The 13,399-nt window shown below is 36.5% G+C and overlaps 1 non-coding gene across 1 annotated transcript; it reads left to right on the top strand.

Moving 5' to 3' along the window:
• Positions 1 to 12,211: 12,211 nt before the first annotated feature.
• On the top strand, positions 12,212 to 12,318 carry LOC145637372 (small nucleolar RNA R71). The gene has a single exon (XR_014114165.1). It is a non-coding gene; the product is annotated as a small nucleolar RNA R71 (small nucleolar RNA).
• The last annotated feature ends 1,081 nt before the right edge of the window (positions 12,319 to 13,399 follow it).

Here is a 13,399-nt window from a genome sequence, read left to right as displayed (position 1 = left end):
ATGGGTTTAGAGTTGTGATGAAATTATTGATGAAGTCGATTTAATAGCATGTTATGAATCATGTAAAAAGAGTTCTTGAAGAACTTATATATGACGTATTTCTAGCCCTACAAAGTTATATCTTGAATATTGCAATTATTATCAAACTCTTGAAAATTCAATGTTTGATAATAATAGGGATATTGCAATTATTGTCAAACTCTTGAAAAATTTGTATTAATTTAAAAATAAAGTGAGCATTTATTTTTATAAGAATGAACATCATACGACATGAAATGATTGATATAAACATCATACGGCATGATTTTCATTATTATAAAAAAAATGCTCATTTTATTTTTTAATTAATACAAATTTTTGTTTTTGTTCAATTGTATAAAATGTTCGTTTTTATAATAAAGTACGTTCAATGAACATAAGCAATAATAATGTTAAAACATAAGCATTTTGTTCATTTTTAAAAAAAACCTATTGTTGATTTATTTAATTGGTATTAAATCATATAGCTCAATTGCATGATATCCATTCAAAAGAATTGAACAAATCAAGGTATTTACTTAAAGTTTAAATTTTTTTAATGAATTAACAGTAACAGCATTGGTTCATTTTTATTTACAACTGAAATGTTAAATTATATAATATTAAATGTACAATTTATTTTTCCAATTTTATAGTGTCTTTATTTTACTCTTATATTATAAATGTTCATTTGTATACTTCCTTCGTTTTTTAGTTGACACTTGACTTTTACACTATTCATAACACACGCTTTGACTCATTTTTTTGTGGTTTATAGATACGATAAAACATATTCATATGGGATCTTATTTGAATATGTTCAATGTATTTTTTTATCAATATCCACTTTTTTTATAATTTTACAATGTTGATAATTAGAGATATTAATCATTAAAACCATGCGTTAGCAAGCGTGACAATAGAAAGGTGTTAAATACAAAAACAGAGGAAGTATAATGCAATGTTCAAAAATAAATGTTCATTTTTTCTAGTAATTGTTTTTTTTTTTCAAGTGGATGTTCATTTGCTGCGACCTGAGCAAAAAATTTGTATATCCAACCCATTAAATTGCTCTGTTTCTCTCTGCTTCTCCATGGAAACACATTGAGATAATTGTTAAATCAAAAATAACAAACAACATGTTCATAGTTTGAATTATAAACATACAAACATGATTGCAGAACCGTTAATTTAAGAGTATACCTCCAGCCATTGGAAAATAACTACGAGGAGGACAAAAACCTGAACAACCTCGTCGTGACGTTAAAAACTGTGAATAAAATCTTTCGAATTTGGTGCTAGACCCTCACTCTCACTTTTGATGGTGTTTATGTGTTTTGAAAGTTGGATGCAGTGACCTTGTTGCTATGGTAAGACTCATGTTGAATTACATATATATAGGAAGTTTTGCCATAAAAAACTCTTATTTTACGTGAGTTAGTTATGAGTGGTTTCATAAGTTAGTGCGATAATGGGTAGTAAGTTTCTTGATCATGGGAAACTAATTTCCAAGATAAATGGACCACTTCAGTTAATTAATAATTATCTATTTTTAAAATAATTCAAAATTTATCCAACATTCTCCTACTAATTGGTCCATTTAAACAGAAACCTCAATATATGAATCATAGCGACAAATTCCCTAATAACAAGAACTAATCTTACATTTAACACAATAATATTTAGTTTTCCACCACTTATATAACTTAATGAGTAAACCTCATGTTCACTCTAGGTCAAACAAAATTAGTGGCGGATCTGGGATTTCGAACTGCTGAGTCACCATCTATAATTGATTACTTGTTTCAATCCAAAAAATTATATATATGTAAAAAAAATATATTTCACCAAAATGATTTCAATCCAAAAATAGGACATAAATATCCATACTATAATATTACTTAAAAATTCAATCTTACAAGTCGAAAGTACGTACCCCAAATAAATAACATGTTACAAACAATGGTGCTATAAAATTATTACATTAAATTAACTTTATGAATTTTTTACTTAATTGATAAGCGTTGTGGGAAATATAAAAAATTGGTTGCATAAATATAGTATAAATTGAAACAAGAATTATTAAAAAATTATACGGAGTACAAAAATAAATAGTGAATAACTTAAGAGACCTGTTAAATTATTTAATATAACAGGTCTCTTAATGGAATAAAAAAAAAGCAATTTCAATGTCAGCAGAAAAGAGACCGGTTATCTAAATAACAGGTCTCTTTAATATTTAAATAAAAAACTCTGACAAAGTGCCAACTTAGGTAGGCGGCAGCAAAGAGACCGCCTATCTATGATAGGAGGTCTCTTTGATATATTTTTTTTTAAAAAAAAACAATTTTTTTTTTTGCTGGCGAGTCACGTGACTGACCATGCACATGAATAGATCTGCCCCTGAACAAAATGACATTTCTTATTGAAATAACTAAATTTCCAAAAGTTCGTACATAAATTCAAATAATGAAAGAAATATCAAAAACTTAATGAAAAAGGTTTCAATACAACAAGTAAATGTTTCACATGAAGGAACCAAGTCCCATCTTTTCTACATGGCCCTTGAAACCATTAATTGGCTTGCCTTTGGTCAAGGGATCAAAAATCATCAATCTAGTACTAATGTGTTCAATGATCACTTTCTTTTGTTGAACACGTTCCTTTATGGCTTGATACTTTATGTCAATGTGTTTACTTTTACTTCCACTCTTATTATTCTTAGCCATAAAAACTGCAGATGAATTGTCACAATACAACCTTATTGGGCAAATGATAGAGTCAACAACTCTTAACCCAGATATGAAACCTTTTATCCAAACACCGTGTGACGTAGCTGCGAAACAAGATATGAACTCAGCCTCCATAGTAGAAGAAGAAGTTAAGGTCTGGTTCACACTCCTCCAAGAGACAGCACCATCAGCTAACATGAACACATATCCTGAGGTGGATTTTCGTGAGTCAATGCAGCCACCGTAATCGGAGTCAAAATAGCCTACAACTTCAAGATCTTCTATTCGTCTATACATAAGCATGTAATCCTTGGTACCCTGAAGGTATCCTAACACATTCTTTATTCCAGCCTTCTAGTGATCAAGACCTGGACTACTCTTATATCTTCCCAATACTCCAACAGCACATGCAATATTATGTCAGGTCTAGTGCAAACCCGAGCATACATATCATAATGCTTCCAACAACTAAAGCATAAGGAATGTTTCTCATTTTTTCCTTCTCAAAGTTATTCCTAGGACATTGATCCAAATTGAACCGATCACCCTTTACAATAGGTGCTACACTTAGTGAAATTTTTTTCATATTAAATCTTTCAAGTATTTTGTTGATGTAGGCCTCTTAAGACAGAGCCAAAATGCATCGAGATCTATCTCTATGTATCTTAAAGCCAATGACATAAAATGCCTCACCCATATCTTTCATATAAAAACTACTTGAAAGAAATTGTTTTACCTCATGCAGCAACCCCTAATCATTGGTTGCTAGCAAAATATCATCCACATATAACACAAGGAAACAGATCTTACTCCCACTAACCTTGTGGTATATACACTGATACATGATATTTGCTTCAAAACCAAATGAAGTTATCACTTTATGGAACTTCATATACCATTGCATGTCGAGAAACCTATTTCAGTCCATATACGGATTTATTAAGCTTACAAACCAAATGTTCACCCTTTTCAGAGAGGAATCCTTTATGTAGTCTCATGTAAATCTCTTCCTCTAAGTCACCATTTAGAAAATTTGTTTTCACATCCATTTGATGTAACTCATAGTCGAAATGAGCTACTAATGTCATAATCACTCGAAGAGAATCCTTTTTTGATACAGGAGAAAAGATCTCCGAGTAGTCGATTCCTTCTTTTTGAGTGCACACTTGAGCAACAAGTTTAGCCTTACGTCTCTCGATGTTACTTGATGAGTCTTTCTCTGTCTTGAAGACCCATTTACATCCAATGTCTTTCACACCATCGGGCAATTCAACGAGGCCCCAAACTTTATTAGACATCATATTATTCATCTCATTTTTCATGAAACTTATCCACAAGTCTAAATCCTTTGAACTTGTGTCTTGTGAAAACGTAATTGGATCATTGTTAGCTTCAACATTATAATCCGATTCTTGTAAATAATCCTCAAAATCATTAGAAATAGTTGATTTTCTCAATCTAACGGATCTCCTTAAAGGAACTTGATCAATGTGTTGATCATCCAAATATTCCTTATTTGTATTATTATCCATTAAATCATTATCAGCATTTTGTGGAACTTCATTTGGCTATTGGTTGTCTTACGTCGGTTTGAACTCAAGGGACATGAACAATAACCATCTTATCACTTGAATTAGAAGGTGGAACTTCAATGTGACCGTTTTCAGGACCATTGCCCCGAAATTGATCACTGCAACTAAGTCATTCTCAAGAAATTTTGCATTTCTCAATTCCACAGTTCTGGTGTTGTGAGATGGAAAATAGGATCTATACCCCTTGGACTTCTCGGCATATCCAATGAAATACCCACTAATAGTCCTTGGGTCAAGCTTCTTTTCTTGTGGGTTGTAAATTCTTACTTTAGATGGGCATATTCAAATTGGCATATGGAGTGACAGGGTAAAGTTATATCCCCTAATAAAAAGTAATTCCTAAATCCTCTAACTAATGTAGATAGGGAAGTAGGGTCGAATCCACAGAGAAACGAGTCTTTCTATTCCTAATTAACTAAAGTAATCTAAATTATAAAGTAACCAATATGTGAAATTGAATATGAAACTAAACTACGAAGATTAAGAATAGGGAGAAAATAATATATAAAAGGATCTAGAGCATAGGTTCACCAATAAATAATATTCCAGGGTAGAATATAATAATCATTCATAAATGCATACATTAATCAGATCGTAAAGGGCTTTCGCTACGTATTACAATCACATAATTAATTTACCGGTATTAAATCTCATCTTTCGAATCTCGACTTAACCATTTATAAATTAACCTGCCTATTGAAACTAGACCTAAACATTAATTATCATCTGTCAAATCTCGAATCAATATTGTCAAACTCATGCATAAAACATCAGGCCTAATCTAGTCATAGAACATTAAATCGATCAATAGGAAATTAACCTAGCATTGACAATCAATCAACAATAAATTACCCCTTCATATTATTTATGGATCCCCACAAACCCTAGAAATAAAACTACTCACACATAATAGGAAATGAACTAATCAAAGCAATAAAACAAGGCATGATAAAAGGAATAAAATAAACAACTAAGATTAAGAGAAGAGAAATCGTTACCAAAATAGATCTGGAATTAAGAATCAAGTTAAGAACAAAAGTATAAGAGAAAGAATTAATCTAAAAGCTAAGTAGAGAGAGAAAATCTAAGAAAAAATTAAGAGAGTAAAGAAGAGAGTAAGTAGTTGCTAAAATCATTTTCCGGAGAAATATTTATACTCCGTACGAATCCTAAACTAAAAAAAACTTAAACGACGCTAAACGTCTCCTAACAATAACACGCGCCCGATCGGGCGAGGCAGCGCCCGATCGGGTGCGCCTTTTTGCTTATCAGGTACAAATCTCGCGCCCGGCCGGCCGCATCACCGGGCACCGACCTTTGCTTCTCTCGCCCGGATGGGCGCGCCTCCGGGCGCCAGGTTTGGTCGGGCGGCTCTCTTGGGCCACTATCTGGACTACGATTGGGCTCCAATTCTTCGGGCCAATCTGGATTTCCTCTTCGGGTCTTGAATACTCGGTCCAAATGCCCCGGTATCACACATAACGAGCCCTTAATCACCGGTTCGATGGATCTAACCGGCCTTGGGCTATAAAAAATGGTCGTGCTTCTCCAGTGATCGTGTTTGCTCTATAATATCTCAGGAAAATGCTCTAAAAGTGCAAATCCCTGCAAAAGGCAACCAAATCTACGAAAACACAAATTAGTAATAAAAGTTGCTCTAAAGAGCCAAAAACACTACTAATTACGACCAAGGGACGGGGGTAAAGTACTATATAAAATAGACACATCAAACTCCCCCAAGCCAAACCTTTGCTTGTCCCTAAGCAAAGATCTCATAAATGAATCAATAAATATGCTTCACCCCAAAAAGTAAAAATCAAGCACAAACAATTCAGGGTAAATCAAATAAACATGCTTCAAAATCAACCAATCAAATCCATCTAATTACCTTTCCTCCCTAACAATTGTCAAATAGAGCAAACCACAAGAGCGTATAGAATTCAAGACTAGTGCTCACACACTCAACTCTCATTTATGTGGCGAGTAAAAGATGTACTCGATCGCTCTCCAACCAACCCCTTTATGTGAACAATGCCCTCCCAACTCACACTCTCGTGAGTATAAAACAATGAACGCTCAACCTACTAGTCGACTCAAAATATGCCAAATCATAACTTGCATTGATAAATAACACTTTCACATTCATACAACTCTATGCACAAAGGTCGGAAGGTCTTTAAAGCTTGTAATGTAAGGCTAAGGTAAAGGGTAGGAATAATTTGGGAACAAATGAGAGAAAAGCTATGCTTAAGGGAGCGAATCCTAATAAAGCCCATGATCAAAATAAATAATTATCAACATCATCTCCTACATAATCAACTCTAACATCAATCCACCAAATATACTCCAATCATAATAAACAATCCCAACTCTTACAATTTCACTCATAAAAATATAATAATGAAGAAGTGGAGTGAATAAACAAACTTTATTTCCAAACTTGAATTTTTCATAGAAGCTCCATTTTTTATTTTTGATCAACCTCCAACTAGAACATTTTAACATTGAACACTTTTTTCTTTTTTGCTTTTTTTTTCTGTTGAAGTTCACTTATTTTTTTTTTTTTTTGAACTTCTCTTTTTTTTCATGACATCATGATTTATTTTTTCAAGAAAATATAACTTTCAAACTCATCAAAATAAACATGATAAAAAACAAAACAACTTCTCAAAAACCCACCCATATTGTGCAAATAATAAGCACACTACAAACTCCCTCACCTCACTCACTAATAGCTCCCCCAAGCCAAACGTAGGACTAGTAACCAATGGGGCAAAATAGGCTTGTAATGTGGCTAATAAACAACAAAAAGTCAAGGCAACAACATGGGTAGCAAGAAGGGAACAAATGTATCTACAATGATCTGGAGGCTACCTAAAAGAACAAATGCCTTCGTCCTCCTCAATGTGCGTAGTAATGAATCATATAAACATTACTCATAGTTGCAAATCAATACTCAAATTCATTGACATACCAGGAACTAACTCATATTCCTAATCAAATCAACTAGTCAAGCACTATATTCACAAGTAGTTGGGCAAAATTGATGCATGTTAAGGTCTCAAGGCAATCAAACATCAAATCATGATCAACTAATCCACAATACTTATCATCATATACCAAGAATCAAACATTTTTCTCAAGTATGGGGCACAGGGAAGCATGATTTACAATTCATTGGAACGTATTTTTGGATTTTTTTATTTTTCAATTTTTTTGTATTTTTTTTCTATATAAGAAAGCAATAAAACTAACCTAGAAAGCAATAAATCTAAACTAAGAAAACACACCAAAAATAAAAGAAAATAGAAAAAGAAAGATACCAAATCCAAAATCTCCCCCAAGCCAGAATCAGACAATGTCCTCATTAGCTCGGGAACTAGCCCAGCATAGCTAGTCCTGATCATCCTCATCCATGGAGCCGAACCCTGCACCTCCACTGCCACCTGCACCAGAAGAGCTAACACCAAAATAATCAGCATGAAAACTTCCCCCCCCCCCCCCCGCCGGTCCCCCGAAAGGAATGTCCTGGCCGTACCCATGGAAGGCAGAATAGTCAGTATAAATGCCATGGGCAGTGGGATCCCTATCGTATCCCTGGGGTGGAGGCTGAAACCAATCAGGGTAAATAGCATCATCGGGAATGTTGCCCCGACGAGCATAATCATCGTACATAGGGTAAAGAGCTCTACCTTGGTTCCTCTCCAGATACCCTAACTTCTGGTCTATATAGCCTACCATCCTCCTAAGGTTAGTGTGAGAAAGCTGGATACGGCCCAAAGCCTGACCTATACTCTGAAGGTCCTAAACAGGGTAAGAGTCAACATGAGGGATGGAGTGAGACATGCGAGGTGGAGAAAACGCCACCTCGGGCTGAGGCTGAGGCTGGGGTGTGGAACTGGTGGTGGTACTGGTGGTGCTTTCCCCCTAGCGTTGGCAACTAAAAGGTCATACGTGTAGGATGGTTGCCCTAGGGGAAAGGCGGTCAAGTCAGGACTAGGTAGGGGAAAGATGGGCAAAGGCTGCTCGGTCCCAGTCCTAATACACCAGTGGGGTGTCTTCTCATTATCCGGTCGTACCCACCCAACTCCTCAAAATACCTAGCATTCATATAGGTATCTAGTCCACTGTTGGTCAATTGGTAGGGTCCACCCTCAACAAAACCGGCCTTTTTCACTGCTATTCTAGTGATAAGGCCTCCTATACGAATGCGGGTGTGAGATTGGGTACTGGCCGTGGCATGTCTGCTAAGATGATGAATAATGTACGTACCTATGTTCAATTTCCCAAACCCAGACACATAGTGACCTATAACAGCTAGCTCGTTAGTTTAGGCGTTATGGGGCTCGTTCCTACCTAAAAAACACAAACCCACTAATCTTTGCCAGATATTTGGGATAGGGTGATGAATAGGTTTGGTACTAGCATGTTGGGGGTGGGGAGTAGGCAAACCAGTCAGAGCATAACAAATGTCACCCATTTTATAGTCAGCATGCCATTGGTGAGGTAACTCAGAATTTAATTCAAACAATTTACAAAATTCCACATAAGTTAAACTAATATTCCTATTGTTCATCCTAAAAATTAAATTCGGTCCATTTCTACTATTTACAAATTTTAAAGAAGACAAGAATTCACAAGTTAATTCACGGTATGTAGGATAGTGCATATTAACGAATTTTCTCATGACTATGTCATTCAAAAATTGTTTCACAAAATCATACAAACCATATGATTCTAAAGTAGGGCAGTGTAACCACTGTGAAGGAATTACCTCGCGCCTGACTAGGTGTTCTAGCCGCTCCTTTTGCTCTTGCCTAGCAATACGGATCGTCGGCCAGTACGGGAGTTGCAAATTCGGGTCATACTCCTCCCTCGAGCTAGAACTCCTACTGAAAATAGACCGAGACCTCTTTGAAGCCATGGTAAAAATGGGTATGTAAATTTATTTGAATGGAATTTGAAAATTTTGATATAGAAATGTAGAGGATGAAGAGGGGATTAATAATATGTAAAAAGTTTTGGATTTGGGTGAGAAATGAAGAGAGAATCTTAGAGAGAAGGTAAAGAGAATTTGAGTTTTAGAGAGAGAAAGTTATGGAGGAAAAGAGAAATGAAGGAAGAAAGATAAAGAAAGAAGAAGAAATACGCGGACAGGCACCTCGCGCCCGGTCGGGTGGTCTGTCGCTCGGTCGGGCGATCAATTGTTTTTATTTGAATAGTTCTCGCGCCCGGTCGGGCGCCATTCGCCCGATCGGGCGATCTAATAGCCCGATTTTCCTCAACTCTAGCGCCCGGTCGGGCGCCCTTCGTTCGGTCGGGCGATCTGATGAAATAATTTTCTTCTCTTCTCACGCCCGGTCGGGCGAGATTCGCCCGATCGGGCGGACAAATATGTCTGTATACGATGATTTTCGCGCCCGGTCGGGCGCCCATCGCCTGGTCAAGCGAAAAAACTCGATTTTTAATCCTATCTGTCACGCTCAGTCTGGCGAGCTTCGCCCGGTCGGGCCCGAGGCCAATTGTCGAATTTGTTGCTTTCTTCTTTTCTTCAATTTTTGGCTAACTTTTTTCCTTCAAAACTGTACAAAAACTCATAAAACTCATTAAATTCCCTCATATCTCCTCTCGTAAGAAAAAGAAAGAAAAACTTGTTAAAAAAGCATTAAAAATACGGGTTGCCTCCCGCAAAGCGCTGGTTTATCTAGGTCTTGCACGACCTTCTTACCAAGTACAAGAACTAGGACCCGTGGCCTAACGCTTGATCGGGCGGTTTCTCACCTGGTCAAGCGGTATTTTGGCTACGACGCGGCTTCCTGATATGCCCTGTGGGATGCCAATTCACCTTATTTGGTGGATCCTCCTTGACTTGGGTTGGGGGTTCTTCAATGCTACGCACCAAAGATCCTTCTTTGATCGAGGGTTGCTTCAAATTGTCATTGCATTCATTACTTGCAACTCGATCTGGCGGAACACTTACCGTAGGCTCAATTTGCACAACTTGCTTGATTGATTCCACCTTTTCATCCTCAAAACCAAGACCGACAGTGTAGAGGGCTCTTTCTATTGCATCAACTTCCTTCTGCCATTTGTCTATCTCATCTGAAAGGGATGTAACACAAGATACCGCCTCCAAGGGATCTTATTCAAGAGCTTGGGGCTTTTTAGAATAATTCTCAACCACATTAACACTAAAGCATTTCTCCTTTGTCATGGGGCTTTTAGGGATATTATTAAGATTACAAATAATTTTATCGTCCCCTACTGATAGTGTTAATTTACCACTTCTCACATCTATAATTTCTCCTGCAGTGTTAAGGATGGTCTACCCAAAATGATCGGGGTTTGCATATCCTCAACCATATCAAGAACAACAAAATCAACAGGTATATAAAATTTGCCTACTCTAACAGGGACATCCTCTAAGATACCTAAGGGGTATTTGAAAGAACGGTCGGCCATTTGTAGAGTAATATTAGTAGCTTTTAATTTACCCCTATTCAATTTGGAACACACAGATAATGGCATAACACTAACGCTAGCACCCAAATCACACAATGCATTATCAATCATTAGATTGACAATATGACAAGGGATAGAAAAGCTACCCGGATCTTTTAATTTAGGTGGAGATTTATTTTGAAGTACGGCACTACACTCTGCAGTGAAAGCTACTGTCTCTACCTCACTAATAGACCTCTTTCTTGTCAATATTTCTTTCATAAATTTTTCATATGAAGGAATTTGTGTGATTAATTCAGTGAAGGGAACTATTACCTTCAAATCTTTTACCATCTCCAGGAACTTACCAAACTGCTTATCCAAGTTTGTCTTCAAGTGACGATTGGGGAATGGAAGTTTGATAACTGGCTTTGGAGCATTATTGCTCTTATCTGGAGTGGCCACCTTCTCTAGAGTCATGCCCTACAATGTAGAATTAGATATATTAGTACTATGCTTTAGCCCTGCAGTGTTATTAGCTACATTGTCTGGTTTAACGGAATCAAGATTAGCATTATTTAATAAAACAGGTTCATCAACTCTGGGCATAGGGGGCCCTTCATAGTTTGAACCACTCCTTAGAGTAATTGCATAGGCTTGATCCATAGGCCTGGTCAGCTGTGCTGGCAGAGCTCCCAGATGGCGAGCTTGTAGAGTAGCGGAAAGTTGCGCAATTTGATTATCAACAATTTTATTATGTGCTAGAATTGAATCAATTTGCGCATCTCTACTCTCCATATGCTTCTGCATATTAACTAGCATCGCTCTAATTTCTACCAAAGAGGGGTCGGAAGATGAGGAGGGTTGTTGTGGTTGGTTCTTCTAGCCAGTATTGGGATGGTAATATTTCTGTTGTTGTTGCTGTGGCGCCTATGGTTCTTGTGGTGGTGGATTTTGAACGTTAGTACTCCGGTAGGAAAGGTACGGATGATTCCGATACTCAGGATTGTAGGTGTTGGAGTATGGGTTATTCTGCCTATAAGATTGAAAGGCATTAACTTGCTCCACGGAACTCCTGCAATCTTGTTCCCAATGACCTATAATTCCACAATTTTCACAGAAAGCCTCATTAGCATTATTATTAATTGCATAAACATTAGCTATATTGGCAGTGCTAAGATTATCTAATTTTTGGCAGATAGAGGTCAATTGAGCTTGCAAAAAGGATAAATAGTCAACACTATGCTTCCCCTTGTTAGCAAAGCCTCTAGGATTCCCATATTGGGAATTATGTATCGCCCTTCAATAACCTAACCTGCATCATCAACATTAAGATTCATAAATCTCCCACTAGTTGTAGAATCTAAAATTATTCTAGATGAATTTCCAATGCCATTGTAAAAGGCTTGGATTAACTGCCATTGTGCTAAATTATGATGGGGGCATTCTCTTTGTAAGTCCTTGAATCTCTCCCAAGCCTCATATAAAGTTTCATCGGCTTCTTGGGCAAAGTTCTGAATTGCATTCCGTAGTACAACTGTTCTCTCTGCAGGATAATACTTGTTATAAAAATTCAAAACAAGAATTTCCCAGTCAGTTATACCAAGTGCAGTTCTATTTAGTCCATTAAACCACAATTTAGCTTTTCCAGTTAAAGAGAAAGGAAAGAAAATCTCCCTGATTTGGTCTTGTGTGACCCCGGCTTGCCTGATGGTATTGCAATATTGACAATAGTCGGCAATGTTAAGATTTGGGTCTTCACCCTTAGCTCCACTGAATTGCTTCCTCTCTATCATCATTATAAATTGGGGTTTAATCTCAAATTGTACCCCATCAAGAGTCGGAGTGGGAGTGAGATGTGGAAAATCTGTAAGCTTTGGTTTTGAGTAATCACTAAGCTTCTTTGGAGCTGTCATTTCTGATTCTGGATATGATGATACCGCTGAATCGCTAGAACCAGTTGGAGGATCGCGGTGATTATTATTATCACCAGAATCCGCCAAGATTTGCTTGTAAAGATTTTTCTGTCTATGGAAGGATCGTTCGATCTCAGGATCGAATGGGATGTACCCTGATTTGGAACACCTGGGCAAAAAAAAAAAAAAAAAAAAACTAAAAGCAAATATGAGATTTGCCTTAAAGAACTAACGTTCTCTGAGACAAAAAGAAATAACCTAGACTACAAAAATAATCTGAAAAAAAAAAAATAAAACCGTTTCCCCGGCAACGACGCCAAATTTTGATAGGGTAAAGTCGTATCCCCTAATCAAAAGTAATTCCTAAATCCTCTAACAAATGTAGATAGGGAAGTAGGGTCGAATCCACAGAGAAACGAGTCTTTCTATTCCTAATTAACTAAAGTAATGTAAATTATAAAGTAACCAATATGTGAAATTGAATATAAAACTAAATTACGAAGATTAAGAATAAGGAGAAAATAATATATAAAAGGATCTAGGGCACAGGTTCACCAACAAATAATATTCCAGGGTAGAATATAATAATCATTCATCAATGCATACATTAATCAGATCGTAAAGGGGTTTCGCTACGTATTTACAATCACATAATTAATTTACCGGTATTAAATCTCATCTTTCGAATCTCAACTTAACC

The sequence above is a fragment of the Chenopodium album genome, chromosome 6, assembly GCF_948465745.1.
Source record: "Chenopodium album chromosome 6, dcCheAlbu1.1, whole genome shotgun sequence".
NCBI lineage: Eukaryota > Viridiplantae > Streptophyta > Magnoliopsida > Caryophyllales > Amaranthaceae > Chenopodium > Chenopodium album.
Note: the sequence above shows the minus strand (reverse complement) of the source record. Positions and strands in the feature narration are given on the sequence as shown.